The following is a 12,418-nucleotide window of genomic DNA, read 5'->3' on the forward strand; positions in this document are numbered from 1 at the left end:
CACGCACGCACGCACGCACACACACACACACACACACACACACACACACACACACACACAAAGACTAATCCAAGTGAATAATGAATATGTAATATAAACACTATATACACAGCATGTTAGTTTTGGCATTTAACAGGCACAGAGCAACAGTGTAATCAGTGTTGCTGTAATACCTATACTCTAATGATTAGCGTATAGGTATTTAGAGTCTAATCTACTTACATCTGGATATTACTGCAGCCTCCAGAGTCTCCCTTTGTGCTGTCTGCCAAACTATAGTCTCTGCACAACGTACACTACAGTATCTGTATCCTGCACCTGTCGACAGCCCTGTCAGGCTGACCCAGCTACAGAGGTAGCCCAATCTAGAATAGTATGTTACATTTTATTTGAGTAAAAGTATTAGCATTAGAATATACTTTACAAATGTAAAAGTAGCCTATACTCATCAAGTGTAGCATTGTGAGACACTGTGAGCTCTTATATCGGCTCTTTTCAAACAGAACAGTAGGCTATACAATATAAGGTATATATTGGTCACTATATGTTTTGTAATAATAACGTAAATCTAAATAGTAACTTCTAACTAAAGTGATCAAATAATACAATATTTGCCTCTGCGAGTACAGTAGAAGTGTACAGCATTGAAAAATGGACATAAGCAAGTAAAGTGAACAATTAGCACACTACTTGAGTAAATGTACTTTAACCAGCATCAAGGAACTGCCTGGTCTAGTGTCCAGGGACACTAGACCAATCAGAGCCAGCTAGGGGATCTGGGTATCGGTGACCATGTTGCTGATTTCCAGGTGCTGACATGAGGAATGGACTGCATACAATTACAATTGCTAGTGTTACTGTGACTCATGCTGCGTATGGGCGTGTGAGTGTTTATGAGCACAGTCAAATGTGAGAATGTGAGCACCCATTTAAATCAGTCAATTAAGTGCTATGGACCAATAGACCAATAAACACTCAAGGATTTTACTCTGTGTGTGTGATATGCATTTGTATGCATCTGTTCAAGGTTAAATGTATGCATTAGACAATATACATGAATGCATGCACATGACTTCAGTATCTGTACACATGTTGAATAATGCTGGTGCAAATTCTGCTTCATAATTGCTGTGAATAGAATTTATGAAGTGACACAATCTAATGAATGCCTTTCAAATGAAAGGCATTGCCAGGGTTGAGATGTCAAGTTGCAACACATCAATATGAGATTGAAGAAGATTTATGGGTATGGGCAATGGGCAAGGACCTAAGATGGATAACATTCTCCCCAATGTAGCTGACACCACTTGCACTCTCTACTTACCCAATCTCTCTCTCTCTCTCTCTCTCTCTCTCTCTCTCTCTCTCTGTCTCTGTCTCTCTCTCTCTCTCTCTCTCTCTCTCTCTCTCTCTCTCTCTCCCTCTCTCTCTCTCTCTCCCTCTCCCTCTCTCTCTCTCTCTCTCTCTCTCTCTCTCCTCTCTCTCTCTCTCTCTCTCTCTCTCTCTCTCTCTCTCTCATCCTCTCCCTGTCACTCTCTCTCTCTCTCTCTCTCTCTCTCTCTCTCTCTCTCTCTCTCTCTCTCTCTCTCTCTCTCTCTCTCTCTCTATCTTCATTCCTCTATCTGCACTCTGACCTAAACAGCATACTTTGTCCATAAACAGAAATCCAAGCAATCCAAGCAATCACATGCACTTACGCACGCACGCACGCACGCACGCACAACAAAAAAATACATGTATGACTCCCTCCTCACTCAGTTGTCACACATACAGGCACATGGACACACACGTAAACACACACATGTCATGCTCTACATGCTTAACTAGAAAAAGTGCCCTTCTGGGCACAGGTCTCCACCAGGAGGATAGGACTGTGTGAGATGTTTGGCAAAATGTTTAGGAGTAATATAAACATGTTTGCCTTTGATGGCAATTGGATGATTTGAGGCATTTTGTTCCAAAAATGTGTTTTGCAAAAATCAACCTGTTGGTGGCGCTATAACAGGCCAATGTGAAAAGGGTGGGATATATTCCTCAGCCTAGTAAGAAAATGTGTGAAAGATTTCACGTAAATTGCATGCTGCGGCTTTTGTTCAAAACGGGGCAATCTTGCAAACTGTGAAAGCCAATTATAGCCAATTAGGATGGAATATGAAATATCGGACAGATCCGACTTGAGCACATGACCATAGAGATACTGTGTAACGATTTGTGAGATTTTTGGACAGAATCTGGAGGAGTAATATCAAAAAATGTGTTTTACAAAAGTCGGCCTCCTGGTGGCGCTATAAAAGGCAGATGCGGAAAATGCAGGTCAAAGGTTTGTCCTTGGCCTCTAGGGAGTGTGCATGCAACGTTTCATGCAGATCGGTGCAGTTTTAGGTAAGAAATGTGAAAAGCTGCCTCATGGTGGCGCTATAACAGGCCGTTCTGGAAAATGCGGGGCAGAGGTTCATCGTTGGCATCCAGGGAGTGTGTGTGCAAAGTTTGGCATCGACCGGGTTAACGGTGCCGGAGATTAGCTGGTAACGGACGGACGGAAGGACGGACGGACGGACACACACACACACACGGACGGAGTGCAAAACATACTCTCTCCCCATGCCTTCGGCCTGGTGGAGACAATTATTGATTTCATTTGTTGTATATCTGTGAATTGCTTTGGGTATAGAAGTAAGGAAAATAATCAAAATGTTCACACTGCAGTGCACTAGACGCTCTCTCTCTCTCTCTCTCTCTATCTCAGTCTAGCTTTAGAAAGAAACTAGAAAAAGTGCCCTTCTGGGCACAGGTCTCCACCAGGAGGATAGGACTGTGTGAGATGTTTGGCAAAATGTTGAGTAGTAATATAAACATGTTTGCCTTGTATGGCAATTGGATGATTTGAGGCATGTTGTTCCAATCAACCTGTTTTGCAAAAATCAACCTGTTGGTGGCGCTATAACAGCCCAATGTGAAAAGGGTGGGATATATTCCTCAGCCTAGTAAGAAAATGTGTGAAAGATTTCACGTAAATTGCATGCTGTGTTCATGATTTGAGGCTTTTGTTCAAAACGGGGCAATCTTGCAAACTGTGAAAGGCAATTATAGCCAATTAGGGTGGAATATGAAATATCGGACAGATCCGACTTGAGCACATGACCATAGAGATACTGTGTAACGATTTGTGAGATTTTTGGACAGAATCTGGAGGAGTAATATCCAAAAATGTGTTTTACAAAAGTCGGCCTCCTGGTGGCGCTATAAAAGGCAGATGCGGAAAATGCAGGTCAAAGGTTTGTCCTTGGCCTCTAGGGAGTGTGCATGCAACGTTTCACGCAGATCGGTGCAGTTTTAGGTAACAAATGTGAAAAGCTGCCTCATGGTGGCGCTATAACAGGCCGTTCTGGAAAATGCGGGGCAGAGGTTCATCGTTGGCATCTAGGGAGTGTGTGTGCAAAGTTTGGCATCGACCGGGTTAACGGTGCCGGAGATTAGCTGGTAACGGATGGTAACGGACGGACGGAAGGACACACGGACACACGGACACACACACACACGGACGGAGTGCAAAACATACTCTCTCACCATGCCTTCGGCCTGGTGGAGACAATGATTGCTCTGCAGTGCACATGTGGACATCATTAAATACATTGGGGTTTCCAGCTTGCAGCTTGAGGAGTACAAGGTACTGTGAAGTGACTGTCAGTTTGAGAAATAGCCTCATTGATGACATGCTGGTTCTGCAGAACATTTTGTGGCACCATACCACAATGACACAATTACTGCAACCCCCACAGACACTGTGTGTGTGTGTGTGTGTGTGTGTGTGTGTGTGTGTGTGTGTGTGTGTGTGTGTGTGTGTGTGTGTGTGTGTGTGTGTGTGTGTGTGTGTGTGTGTGTGTGTGTGTGTGTGTGTGGGGGTGTCACGTGTGCATATGAACACACATACAGTATACACACAGATACACGTGTTGGCATATGCGCATTGAACTCCCTGTGTTGCTGCCATTATGGGGGCAGCTGTTGGCATATATGCTAATGAAAGAACACCGACCAACAAATGACAGAGGGAGAATTGGCTGATTTATATTTGGTTGTGCACTGTGACGTTGTGCACCGACAATGGCTGATCTACGAAGTATGCAGGCTATATGCAGTTGAAAAATAACCGGGAAAGAGATACAGCGAGGTGGAAGGAAATACAGATTAATTGAAACAAGGAAATGGAAGGGGGGAAAAGACACAAAAGAAGAGATGTGACGTTCGTGAACGAATCGGATCATTTGAACGGCTCTTTGAAAGGAACGATGGGATCCGGTTCACAGGGAGCCGTTCCTTTTTAGAGGAGGAGGGGTGCACGGGGGTTTCAACCAGGGCCGGTCCTGAGCAATCTGGCGCCCTAAGCAGGATACACTGGGGAGGCACTGGGGGTGACACTGGGGAGGCACTGTGGAAGCACTGGGGGGGACACTGGGCACTGGGGGTGACACTGGGGAGGCACTGTGGAAGCACTGGGGGGACACTGGGCACTGGGGAGGCACTGGGGAGTCACTAGGGAGGCCCTGGGCAGACATTGGGGAGGTACTGGGGAGGCAGTGGGGAGGCACTGGGGGGACACTGGGCAGACAGTGCCCCACCCATCGGTGAGCCCCGTGAGCCAGTCTTTTGAGCCAGTCTTTTGAACGACTCTTTGAAAGGAACGGATCCCAGAGATCCGGCTCCCTTCAAAGAGCCATAAATCCCATAGAGAAATGGACGAAGGAGCAGAGAACAGTGTCATTCTTATGGCAAGGATCTTTCTCTCTCTCAGAGTGAAAGCCAAATGGGTGGATGAAAGGATGGAGGTTGGAGAGTGGTGGATCGAGAGTTTAAACTTCAACACTGTGAAGTATTGAACTTCTACATAGACACGCACTCATGTGTGAGTGTGCGTGTGCGTGTGCATGTGTGCGTGTGCGTGTGCATGTGTGTGTGTGTGTGTGTGTGTGTGTGTGTGTGTGTGTGTGTGTGTGTGTGTGTGTGTGTGTGTGTGTGTGTGTGTGTGTGTGTGTGTGTGTGTGCACATGCGCGCGCACATGTCTGTCTTGTCAATCAGGGGTTATAGGGAATGAATGTAATGGAACATCCTTCTATATCATCATTATATATAATTTACCAGTGTGTGTGTGTGTGTGTGTGTGTGTGTGTGTGTGTGTGTGTGTGTGTGTGTATGTGTGTGTGTGTGTGTGTGTGTGTGTGTGTGTGTGTGTGTGTGTGTGTGTGTGTGTGTGTGTGTGTGTTTGTGTGCGTGTGCGTCATGAATCTGAGTCGTGCATGTGTGAAATATGTGTGCTGTTAAAATGCTAATAACGGAAGAGCAGAAGAGGAACAGGAAGGGAGGAGGCTTCAGTGGAAACGTCTTTCTGACAGGAAGTTGGCATTTCACACGCAACGAAAGTGACATGTAATTCTATCTTGAAGTGTGTGTGTGTGTGTGTGTGTGTGTGTGTGTGTGTGTGTTGTACTCTTTGTGATTGTCTCTATGATGTGCATGCATGCGTGCGTGCGTGCGCCGTGCGTGCGTGCGTGCGTGCGTGCGTGCGTGCGTGCGTGCGTGCGTGCGTTTTCATGTGGGAGACACAATGCTCAGGGAGTGAGGGATAGGCGGGCCGGGGTTGTTTCTGGGGTCTGGCAGGCACACACACCAGTTTCATCACAAGAACCAAACATCCCAGACGACCTAACAGATTTCACCCTAATCAAACGCAGATCTCTCTCTTCAACATTTATTTTAATTCCTCCGCCTTCTCATTCTGACTTCTCAGTACCTCGTTAACATTTTTTTAATTTAATTCACATTTGGGTTAACTTCTGTTTGTCCTTCTCAGTCAAATATGCCGCCCACGACCAGCAGACATCATTGAGAGCAAAAACCTCCTGTGTTTATTTGGTTACATTTCCACACTCTCATCGTTAAATAGAGTTTACAGAGTTGGGATTCATAATCAACCACTACACAGTGATGTTTCTGTGTATAGATAAATACAGATATATATAAAGCTACAAGCTCACAACATGTTGTGAGCTTGTAGATCTGATGTTTTTGCTTAAAGTTCACCTATACATTTGGGGCTGAATGTGCACCTATGCCTAGAATGATGTGATTGAATACAAGTTGACAAGAGGAATGACATAATGCTGGATTTTAAACAAAAATATGTCCTTCAATGCACACAGCTGATCATTTTAGCAAGGAGATCAGTGTGAAGCTTGACAATATGCATACCTCACCAAGCCTCCTTCGATCTCATAAAGTTTTTGATGACCTGAGTCAACCGCACGTGATCGTTCAAATGCACGACACTTTGACCTCAGTCTGAAGTTTGTGCAATGTGAATAGGGCTCTGGGTAAAGAAGTACAATAGAACGAAAGAACGAAAATACATCACATGGATGCAACTGGGACGTATCCTCAGTGATGTATCCCAAGGTCATCGGGGTTTCGGGTCTCGCGAACATCATACCCCTCACTCGGGTGACCCAGCCGGGGTGATCAAGTCCCAACTTACGTCCCAGTAGCTACCCTCGATCAGACCCACTAGGGAAAGACCAGGGCCACACAATCCATTGGAACCACTCCGGAACTACTATGCCAGGACTGAGAGGTACAATTCTGGCATGTGGAGGGACTAGGCTCTGTGGGTTGCCTCCTGTCCGGGCCCCTCCTACGTCTCACCAGGTCCACTCCTGCTCTCACCAGGAGTACAGCGAGGACCTGTGCGTTGCACCAGACTCCCAGCACCAGACACTTCATTCAGTGGTGGATTCTTGAGCCGCAATGGTTCTGCAGGCTCCACCTGGGCAACGGTAGCACTGCAGGTTCAATACAGTGGTCTGACCAGGGAACATCTCTACTGCTGAGATAATGCAGAAAGCCCATTTGTCCAGGGGATATATCGCATTTTAATAATAATAATAATACTCAAACTTATATAGCGCTTTTCTGAGTACCCAAAGATGCTTTACATGGGGGGGCTTTACAGAGGTAACAACACAAATAAAAACAACTTTATTAGAAAAAAAAGAAATAAACTAAGCTATAAAAAACATTAAAAGACAGTGAAAAGGGTTAGCTAGGGAAGGCAATGTTGAAGACGTGGGTCTTGAGTGCGGTTTTGAAGGTTTGGAGGGTGGGGGCATCTCTGAGTGCCTTAGGGCCCTCCCACAGGGTTGGGGCAGCAAAGACAAATGCTCTCTCACCCCATGTCCGGAGTTTGGTCTTGAGCTTCGTGGAATAACACTCGTTAACCAGGAATTGATTTCTCACTAGAAAAGCAGTCAGACCAACTACAACCACCACAGTTGTGTTAGTTATAATGCATTAACATACTCTGTCTATATCTATACTCTAGAATTGGTCAGAATGATGTTTTTAGGATTAGGATTGCAGATTAGGATTGCAGCTTCAAAAACAAAGTTCAGAGTATTTACTATAGGGTTGTCCATCCATGTGATTGGAAATCGGGGCCAATCACGTCATTTTCAAATGATCGAAATTGGATCGGGAGCAAAAAAACATGATCGGGACATCCCTAGTATCAATATTATATCCATATAATGATATTAGACTGGATATTGTCTGTGATTTGGGATATTGTACTATTGTGATATGGCATAAGTGTTCCATAAAAATATAAATATTGGATCGGGAAAGATCGGTATCGGCATCTATACTTAAATCAAATGATCGGAATCGGATCTGGAGCAAAAGAAACGGACATCCCTAGTATTTACATTTTGGTATAATTTCAAATTATCCTACCACCGGCCCATACAGTACCACAAACATCAAGCAGATTTTTTAATAGATACAGTAGAGGATACATCTTTACACAATAAAAGTCATCCCGGTTCTCCATACATCCGGCCAGCTCGCTGTGCAAGATTTCTGATCAAACTCTGTTCAAAGGCAGGTTGTTTTGTGTCTGAATGATGCTATGTGACACATGGCTCAATTTTTTCTGTCATGGTTTGCACAGTTGATACTTGTTATGATGGGCTACAAGGACATGGGCATGGGTTTTTGTCAGTATCATTTTATGGTTATTATGGGATGCTGAGTGGTGGGCTGGTGTGGGAACATCTGGTGCTTTACTGAAACTCTGTGACCAGCAGTCAAAGAGCCAACCGCTTATATGCCAGACAGTATCTGTAACACTAGACTGGATATCAATTTGATCTTCTGGCCTGGGAATCTGGGAAACACACACACTCCAGAGAAGCAGTTTGAGCTTTCATAATAATGCATGACTGGGATTTTGGTTTGTTTGTTACCTTCTAGATTTCTATTTGAACCCTTCTGAGAGTGTACAACTGCACCACATGGGTAAATTCAATTTATTTACATATACATTTGTACTCTCTCAGATTAAAATGTACACTATCTGCTCTCTCCCTTCCTCTCTCTCTTTCTCTCGCTCACACAGGCATAATCCCCTCCTCCTCCCTTCCCCTCTCCCAGAGGACCAGTGACTAGCTACAGGGCCAGAGAGGACATGGTACCCCAGACCCAAAAGTTTAAACTAAGTTGTTGTGCTTGGCAGCTCTGCACTCGTACACAGTAAAACCCCACTTAAACCCTCTAGACTTATTAAACTGGACCTGAGTTGGCTCTGTATTTGGACTGCTTTTGTCTGTCTACACTAGGGGCTGTATCTTGCGCGAATACCCCTTACCGCTTACCCCTTATTTGCAATTCTTTACTATTTTGAAAACATTTTAAAATAGTTCAAATAGCCGATCTACAAGCTCACAATGTGTCAATGTAGATCGGCAGGTTTAACTATTTTAAAGGGTTTTTGAAAATAGTAAAAAATGGCAAATAATGATCTACAAGTTCACAACTTGTAGATCAGCTATTTTTGGCTGATGTTCCCCCCAGAATATGGATGCTGACTTTATGGGGTTAACAATGGGGTTTTTGTGTAGTGCTGACGTACAGTACAGTTACAGTGTGCATGGCCATGAGAATATATTTGGTCCAGTGGTACCATAAATGGAGGTCTTTACTGGAGTCTTGATATTTATGAAGGCGTATGATCTCTCTCCTGGTATTCAATGGGAGTGGTTCAAGGTTCATGGTTTTATTACAACACCCCAAACAGGATCTGGTTTGCTTGTTGTTTGTTAGTATATTGACAGGAAAACAGTTGGATAGATTGACATGAAACATTCAAGAAAGGAGGACAAATTACCGTCCCTAGATCACCTGATCACTTAGTTATGGAGGTAATATAGGTTCAAGAAGGTTAAGGTCACAAAAAAGATCAGAATCCTTTTATGGCCACGGCTGTCAAAATCCACTTTACTTGAAAATAAGAACAATTTTTTATTACTTTTTTTTTTTGGAGCAATAATCCTGTCCGTTATTATTAGTAAACTGACATATTTCCCTGTTTACCAAACCACTTTGTAGATGGCGTCCCTATTTTGGGCACGTAATTATAATGTTCAACAATTAAATGTGTTTATGAGGTGACAGTACTTCATTAGACCCCTTGGTGTGGTTGCTATGTGCAATGATGTTTTCCCTTTGTATTTAGGGTTTGTTCCTGGAGGCTGAAACCTTGACAGTCAAATGTGGCAATGAAAAAAACAGTAATATAGTGACATCACAAATTCACAATATCATCCCCTCCCCTAACCCCTCACACTTTATCATACAACAACAGCTTTGGGTGCGGCTCCACCCATGATCACCACCCAACAGACAAACCAGATAGCCTATACTTAATGAACTGGTGGGCGTGTCCACATAAAAACTACATTTTAACAAATGTTAAAGTAATCTGCAATGGCCGTCAGGATCGGGAGTCGAACCCACGGCACGCCGTCAGGCTGGCTCAGTGGCCCAGGTGCCCAGAAGGTTGAGCTAACCGTCCAGGCCACAGCACTCCATCTTTAAAATGAAACTTGGAGATTGTCTATTTTCACTATTCATCATATCTAAGTACAGGTATAGACCACTTCAGGCACTAATGGTCATTTATAATTTCTGTCTACTTGCGGTGTCTCAGAGTAGGGCTGTGAAACCTGTCTACCAGTGACATCATCGGTAGGCAGGTTTGGTCATTTCAAACAAGATTTCAAACTTCATTGTGAATTTTGTATTAAACCAAGAACAATGAGAAAGGCTGTAGTTTCTTTTAGTGTGCAATCCATCGATGATGTCACTGGTAGGCAGGTTTCTGAACTGTCCACAGCCTACTACCAAGTAAGTGGACTGAAATTGTGCCAACTTATAATGAGTATTAGTAAGGGCCAATTATATGTAGGTAAGGGTTAATGGGCAAAGTGCTCCTTTAAATGTTAATGGGGGGGTAAATGAAAGTCTGGGTATCGAGGCTAATGGGGGGGTTGTGTTCCAGGTTTGTTCTATCAACCATTCATCACTGCGTGACTGTGTGACCATATATCATTAGGATTGTAATGGGCAAAATGGTGTGTATCTGTGTGTGTGTGTGTGTGTGTGTGTGTGTGTGTGTGTGTGTGTGTGTGTGTGTGTGTGTGTGTGTGTGTGTGTGCGCGCGCGTGCGTGCGTGTGTGTCTGTCTGCATGTGTGCATGTTGTGCAGATGTGAGTGTGATTGTATGTGCATGACTGTTTTTCTCACAAAACATACCGTAGGTGCCTGTTGTTTACCAGGAACACAGGAACTAAGACACACTAACACACTAACTAACTAAGTGTGGGGTCACACCATGCTGAGGTGTGTGACACACACACACACACACACACACACACACACACACACACACACACACACACACACACACACACACACACACACACACACACACACACACACACACACACACACACACACACACACACACACACACACACACACACGTGGCTAAAGAGGCTAAAACCCAAAAACTCATAGCAGTCAGTCAACCCAGTGGGTTGACTGACTGCTATAGTGTGTGTCCAAGGATTGCTTTGCAGAAGGCCCAGCAGTTCCAGCAGAAACAACAGAGAGTTGGACATTATCAGAGGGCTCTGGACGCACAGGCAAGAAAGAGTATATTTACATGTACAGTACACATATGTTTCAGGGTGGATCCTCATCTGGAGTTAATTCTTTCCTGAGGTATATAGTTTTCTGAGCCACCAGGGATGCGGCAGGATGCATACACGTGCACGTTATAAATCAACCACACATACACACAAAAGAAAGCACACACAAAACAAAACTAATCCATCAGATCATCCATCAACTGTGAGAGAATGCATAAAAATGACATAAGAGATCTAACAATAGAATATTGTTGCTAAACAAAAACCCTAAAAGAGAAATCTCCATTAACCACATGACCCATCCCTATTCCGGGCATGTCATACTGGATGACAAAATGTGTGATGTGTTGTGAGCTTGTTGATCAGCTATTTTCATCGAAGAGATGGTGTAGAGGCCTCCCCTCTACAAAGGAAGGAATCAGGTATAGAGCCCTGGGGGACCCCGATCGACAAAGTATAATACTGCCACTAGAGGATTGGCGCATTTCAGTTCTTTGTGACACCTTTCTTTGTTTTCATTTTTCCAAACAGAAACCTCAGTAGGCCTATGCATCTGTTTCAATGTACTGTATAGCTGAGCTCAGTAAAGGAGAAGAGGTTCACAAGAGAACTTGAAATAAAGCCAAGATGTTGTCATGGCCATACAACACAACATGTGTCATGTACTGTATAGAACTCCATATGAACTCGATCATCCTCCCAATGTCATGCCTACAGGCTTTGTTTGTGTCAGTGGTCAAAGATGTTTCTGTCAGTGGTCAAAGACCACTCTAGCACAAGTAAGGGCCAGTATTCAAAATGTTACTTGAATAAAAGTACAAATGTATCAGCATCTTAATATCAGGCATGCAGTGCCTCAGTAACTGCAGTTAATGTAAGAGAACAAATGTGATGCTCAATGTCATGTGTTCAAACCTCATAGTCTTCAGGTCAAACTACGTTTTGAAACACACCAGAGGGCAGCTAGAGGGAAACGCTGTCAGGTTATTTTTTAATATATCTTTTCACCAAAGACGGAGTGCCTTGGAATCCTTTTTTCTTTGCAAGTCTGGGAATTAAGCAGTACCACCTTGGAGAAAAAAAACTACAGAAAAATATCAGTACAGTACAGTACAGTACAGTACAGTACAGTACAGTACAGTACAGTACAGTACAGTACAGTACAGTACAGTACAGTACAGTACAGTACAGTACAGGGACCCCCTGGGGACCCCCACATGGTAACTCTGTCATTTCTCGACCGTTTTGGACGCAGGGCGGCTCGCCGGAAGTGGGCCGGCACCCTGGGCGCGTTCCTGTGGGTCTGGACCCCCCGGGGACCCCCACAAGGAGTTGCACCACTTACTTCACACGGGTGTGATTTTCCATTTTTAAGCTG

This window comes from Electrona antarctica (genome assembly GCF_951216825.1).
Source record: "Electrona antarctica genome assembly, chromosome: 3".
NCBI classification, from domain to species: Eukaryota; Metazoa; Chordata; class Actinopteri; order Myctophiformes; family Myctophidae; genus Electrona; species Electrona antarctica.